Genomic DNA, 6,788 nt, shown 5'->3' on the forward strand with positions numbered 1-6,788 from the left:
TTTAAAACTGGATTTTGAAAAAGCTTTTGACAAATTAGAGCATGCGGCTATCATTGAGATTTTGAGGCATAAGGGTTTTGGGGACAAATGGATCCAATGGATTTCATTGATTCTTGGTTCTGGCACATCGCAAGTTCTTTTAAATGGTGTCTCGAGAAGACGTTTTCATTGCAGACGCGGAGTCAGACAGGGGGACCCCTTGTCCCCCCTTCTCTTTGTTCTAGCAGCAGATCTCCTTCAGTCAATTATTAACAAGGCTAAAGATTGTGGCATCCTCAAGCTCCCAATCCTGCATTCTTGTGGGACTGATTTCCTGGTTATCCAATATGCAGATGATACTATTCTAATTTTGGAAGCCTGCCCTAGACAACTTTTCTTCCTCAAAGTGATGCTTAATTCATTTGCAGACTCCACATGCCTCCATGTGAACTATCACAAATCTAATATTTAGCCCATCAATGTCTCTGAACAGAAAATGGCAATTCTAGCAAATATGTTTCACTGCAAGGTTGTAACTATGCCCTTCATGTATCTCGGGCTTCCTTTAGGGCTTTAAAAACCCAACTTGGGAGCATTCCTCCCCCTCATTTAGAAGATTGAAAGAAGACTTGCATCAACATCCCTTTTTATCACAGGTTGACGGACTACAAATGGTCAATGCGGTATTCTCTTCTCTTCCAACATACTTCATGTGCACCATGAAGCTCCCAAAAACTGTGATCAAACAGATTGACAAATTTAGACGGCACTGCCTTTAGAGAGGAGCAGACATAAATGCAAAAAACCATCTCAAGTTGCTTGGAAAACAGTTTGCAAACCAAAAGCCCAGGGGGGCTTGGCGTCATAAATCTTGAGTTGCAAAATAAAGCGCTCCTTATGAAATGTCTCCATAAATTCTATAATAAAGACAATATTCCGTGGGTTAACATTATCTGGGCCACTCATTATAGCAATACTCTACCTTCAGTTAAACTTGTAGGTTCGTTCTGGTGGAAAGATATTCTCAAACTCCAAGACGTATTCAAGGAAATAGCCCGGGTGGAGATTGGAGATGGAAAAACTACTTTCCTGTGGTATGATCGTTGGGATGGTCTGCGCAAATTTGAAAAATTCTTGGAGCTTTGGTCTTTTGCATCCCTCAGAGACATCAACATTAATCAAGCAAGGCTGGCTTCACCCAATGAAATGTTCCACACCCCCCTCTCTACAGAAGCGTTTGAGCAGCTGCTTACACTTCGGGACATCCTGGCAAATATTCAGTTGCATGATCACAATGATAAATGGCGCTGCAATGGCTCTTCCAAGTTGTTTTCCTTGCGGAAGGTCTATTCTCACTTGATTGGCAACCAACAGTCTCATCCCCTCTTCTCTTGGTTATGGAAATCTAAATGTCAACCTAAACACAAGGTGTTCTTCTGGTTGATGCTCAAAAATAGATTGAATACCCTTTCCTTCCTCAGGCGGCGTTCAATGCCTTTGGATTCTTTTACTTGCGATAATTGTATTCTCCAGTTAGAAGAGACGGTTATTCATCTCTTTTTCAGATGTAACTTTGCTCGGAGATGTTGGATATTTTTGGACATCCGCCCGCCGCGTATAACGGATCTTCTGCATACCTTAATAAGGATTCGAAGGAGATTACAAGTACCATGGAGATTAGAATGTATCATCATTCTGACGTGGTGCATTTGGAGGAGCAGAAACAACTGGATTTTCAATGAGATTCCTCCCACGATTAATGAGTGCAAGGCAATGTTTAAGAAAGAATTTTTTCTGGTGTGTCATCGAGTCAAGCCGTCTCTTAGAGAGGAAATTAATATCTGGTTGCAAACTTTTGATCTGTAATCCTTCCCCTTCCTTTTATCCTCCCCTTCCTATGTAATTTCCCTTTTCTTTTCTTGACACTAGTTATCCTTTGAGTTAATAAAATTACTGTAGGTCCTCCCTACAGTACCTTCACTTCAAAAAATAGGAAATTAGTACCTACCACTACTAGTCAGGGGCGGATCTACGGGTATGCCATGGTACCCTATGTGTGCGACGTGTATATATATTGTATATTACGAGCCTTAGACTTCCAATAACTAAAGAAAGCATAGGTCAGACGATGCAATCCGGTCGAGCCGGACCAGATCCGAACATTTATAAAAGAATATCCGAAGTGCTAGTGTTCAGTTTTTCACGTCCCATCCCGATTCATTAGCGACGGTGGCGGTTGCCCGAGAGTGCACGCAGCGGTGGACCCTCGGCCGGTGGTTGCGGTGGCCGTGGCTCCTCAACCTTGACGCATGGTGGTGCCGGTTCCTCGATCCGGAGTAGTGGCGGTGGTTCCCAGGCCAGTGGCGCGGTGGCGGCGGTGCCCGAATCCAGAGGGCGAGCGATGGCAGGGCCCTTGTGTGGGCAGGCGGCGGCACTCCCAAGGCGGGCGAGCAAGCGACGCCCCCCGACGTGTGAGTAGCGATGGTGTCGCACGAGGCGTGAGGTTCGAGCGGTGTCACGGAAGGCGTGAGGTGCGCGCAGCGATGATCGCGCTTGACATCCTCCGATCCGGCGCAGTTCGGGCGGCTCGAGTGACGACCTCTATTTGTTCTTGTGTCGTCGACGACGTCCTCCGGCGACTACCCCTACCGATTCGTGTTCTTTCGATTATTGTGTTTTATGCCTACCATATGCACTATTTACGCTAAAAATTGTACGATTTTATACTTTAACATGGAGTTCATATATCAGTTTACTGCATGCACATTAGAAAGACAATTCCTTAATTTATGTTGTTCGTAATTACCATGAAAAATCAAACGAATCATTTATGTTTGTAACTACCAGATTTTTATGTCTGCCATAAAACTGTCCCTAATTCCCGTATGTTCGTAATTACCATAAAAAATCAAATCAAATCACTTATGTTCGTAACTGCCAGATTTTTAGGTCTGCTTTAAAACTGTCCCTAATTCCTGCTGGTGTCCTTAGTTGGACCGATATTAGTTTTTTTATCAATTATGCTACACGATGTAAGTATTTATGCAACGTTGTATAAGAATTTATGCTCTGTGTGACTCTTGTCATCCAATTTTTTTGCGCGCGTGTAGTGGAAAGGAAAATATAATCCAAAATTTGCGTGCATGCAATAGAAACTCCCACAATTTGCCATAATTTTTGGATATATATAAAAATAGAAACCGCATGCATGCGAGTCCCATGTTTTCGGATCTACCATAAAAATAGGATCATAAATACAACCCATTAGAGGTATCAATCTCTCACATTAGCTTGATATTTACGCTTATAACTGAGGGGTTTTATGCTCACAACTTAAGGTTTTTACGCTCGAACCTGGAGATACGTCCACCAGTGAACCACATGCCATATTTTTTTACGAAGTGTATCACACTACATAAATATCTACACCGTATAGTAAAATTTGTATAAGTATATGCATACATTCCTTTTTTTGTGTACACGAACGTGGGTTGGGGATGCACCCGACAAGCTGGCTTAGGAAGTGGGTGGGCGCGTCAGGCTGGACCAGGTCGCAGGGTGGTTGGTATGGGTTTCCTCTAACTATTTAAATCTCAGGGCTCCTAATATACCTACCATATATATATATATTACTTATTAAGGCTGCAAGAGTAGCCTGCCATTCCGTGTTCTACCACTATTCCCTATTTTGCCTTTCCCATTCCCCCTCCGCGCACAACTCAATTCTTATGTTCTGTCATCATTCCCTGTTCTGCCATTCCCATTCCTTGTTCTGCCTTTACCATTCTCTCCTTCCCGCAAAGCTCATTCCCATTCCCCCGTATATCCCACATCTAGTTAAAATTAAAAAAAACACATGGCTCCAAGGGAATTCGAACCCACGACCCCCATGCAAATGCGAGCAGTAGCTACCGCTACACCACATGTGTGTTTATGTCTACATCTATAGACAGGAAAAACATCTACTACATCTCTCCCAAGCCCACCTGCTAGCCTTGTACAATGCGTAGTAGTAGATAAGTATCACCGAGATTCTTGAATTATATTTTTGGAGGGATGGAGTAGTATTTAAAGAAGAGCCTTGCATGCAATTTGTTTTGTTTCAATATTGTTTTCAACTTAATTTTTTTGCATGTGTGGCATTTATTCTTCGTTAATGGATATGACTTGTGAGTCATTTTCATAAACCAATGCCAAGAATGAATTCATGTTTCTTACTTAGAAACCTCGAACAAACACCACTAGCAGGAGGCGCTCGTGTTGGCAAAGCTCATCGCCGACGAGAAGAAGCTTGGCGACTATCAGTTCAACAACTGGAAGCTGTCCTACGTGGTCGCATGCGCCGCTATGTACGACAAGCTCCGGCGAGCCGCCTCTTGGACGCGGTCCAGAGCGGCTGCACCGCGCTGTCCATCGTCAAGCAGGGGGACCTCATGGTTATCGCCAACGTCGGCGACTCTTGGGTTGTTCTAGGCACCGCATTCGACGATGGCGCCATCACGCCGTCCAGCTCATCATTCACCTGAAGCCCAACCTACCACGTAAGTCGCTACTGACCGGCAATTAATTCTTGTGCGCTGGGACGATAGCCGTTGCTGACGTTGTGTGGGTGTCCTCGAACATGGTGTATGTAGAGGAGTAGTGCATCTGGTGGTGCAACGACCAGGTGTACTACCTCGCTGATGAGCCCGGGGTGCACTTCGTCTGGCAGCCCAGCCAAGAGTCATCGGCACTTGCCATGTCGCGCGCGTTCGACGACTACTATATCAAGGACTGTGACGTCATCTCGGCGCCGGAGTTGACATAGAGGAGGACCGACAACGATGACCAGTTCGTCATCCTCAGCACCGTCACGGTAGCTTTTGTACCGGTCTGCCTTTAATTCTCTTTGCAAACATACGTACTTGTCTTTTTGTTTAAGCAAGCACATATGGTGGTACGTGCTTGATGACTGACGATATATGATGAAACTTCTTTTGACAGGTGTGGGACATGCTCTTCAATGATGAGACCATGTAAATCATGGTATATATCGAAGTCTGCATGATATTGATGGTTGCAATGTAGTGGTGAAACGACTAGATTAAAATAACAAAATTTATATATAGTCGGAATTATAAATAGATTATTAAATATTTTCTTATAACAATATAACACACATTATATTTATAATTTATCATGATATTATATGTTTTCATTGCAACATACTTATATATATATATTGTTGACGCCTTTTCGGAGCGCCAAACACTCAACAAGAACCGTGGCGGTGCCCTCTGCACAGGGGCGGACGGTCCGCGCGCAGGGGCCGGACGGTCCGCGGCCTGGTGCGAGGCGCGGTGGTACTCTCTGCGCAAGGGCGGACTGTCCGCGGCCTGGGGCCGGACTGTCCGCGACCTGGTGCGCGGCTAGGGCTCCTGCCTGACGGCCGGACGGTCCGCGCCCTGGGCGGTCCGCGCGTACGCAGGGACGGCGGAAGATCGCCGACGGCGCCTAGATCTCGCTCCCGGGAGGGACCCCGTCAGGGAGTAGAGATCCTAGGTGGTGTCTAGGCTCGGGCCGGCCGACCTAGACTCCTCTAATCGACGTAGAGCCGAAGAGAGACGAAGAATTTGGGGATTGGATAACTAAACCTAAACTAGACTAGAACTACTCCTAGGATAAAATGCGAAATAGAAGTTGTATTGATTCGATTGATGATTACAAATCGGCCGTATACCTCTCTATTTATAGAGGAGGGGGGCTGGACCCTTTACAAACTAATTCCCGAGCTTATCCCGCGATTTTAGCTAACAACCGTAGCACAAAACTCGGAACCCTAATCTGCTCTGCGCACGCGCGGACCGTCCGGACCGCGGACCGTCTGGCCTCAGGGCCGGACAGTCCGCCGGCTCATTTCTGGTTCGAACATATGCCCCCCTGCCTTTTGGTGGAGCTGGGCGAACCAAAAGCAACTAACTCGATGTGATCACATCGGTTTTCTTAGGCATCTTGCCACATACTAGGATGGTACTGTTTGAGGAAACGCCCATTCAAAGCCTTAGGTAAATCCTTGCCTTGTAATGTTTGTAGTAAATAAGCGTTACCAGACATCACCTGTTTCACTTTATAAGGACCCTCCCAGCTTGGCGACCATTTTCCGAACTTTCGGTCTTTATTCCTTAGAGGCAGAATGGTCTTCCACACCAAGTCTCCTACTTGAAATGATTTTGCTTTGACCTTCTTGTTGTAAGCCCTGACTACCATGATCTTGTCCTTTTCTATTGCTCCCAAAGCTATCATCCTCTTGTCGGTCACCTCATCAATATTATCCATCATTGAATTATAATAATCAGTAGCAGTTAGATCATTTTGTCTGGCAAACCTGACAGCATTCAAACTTATTTCCACAGGTAGCACTGCTTCCTGCCCATAGACAAGCTCAAAAGGAGATACTTTAGTAGCACTATGTTTAGATATTCTATGAGCCCATAAAGATTCAGACAAAATCTTATGCCAATGTTTAGGATTATCAGATACCTTCTTCTTTATCAAATTAATCAACGTCCTATTACTAGACTCGGCCTGTCCATTGGCCTGAGCGTAATATGGAGACGAATTAAGCAGCTTAATTCTGTATAATTCAGCAAATTCACATACCTCCTTTGACATAAAAGAAGTACCTTGATCTGTAGTCAAGGTCTGGGGAACGCCGAATCTATGAATAATATGCTCAGTTATGAACTCAATTACCTCCTTGTGCGTCATGTTCTTTAGAGCAACGGCTTCAGTCCATTTGGTGAAATAGTCAGTGGCAACTAACACAAACC

Source organism: Zea mays, chromosome 4, assembly GCF_902167145.1.
Source record: "Zea mays cultivar B73 chromosome 4, Zm-B73-REFERENCE-NAM-5.0, whole genome shotgun sequence".
NCBI lineage: Eukaryota > Viridiplantae > Streptophyta > Magnoliopsida > Poales > Poaceae > Zea > Zea mays.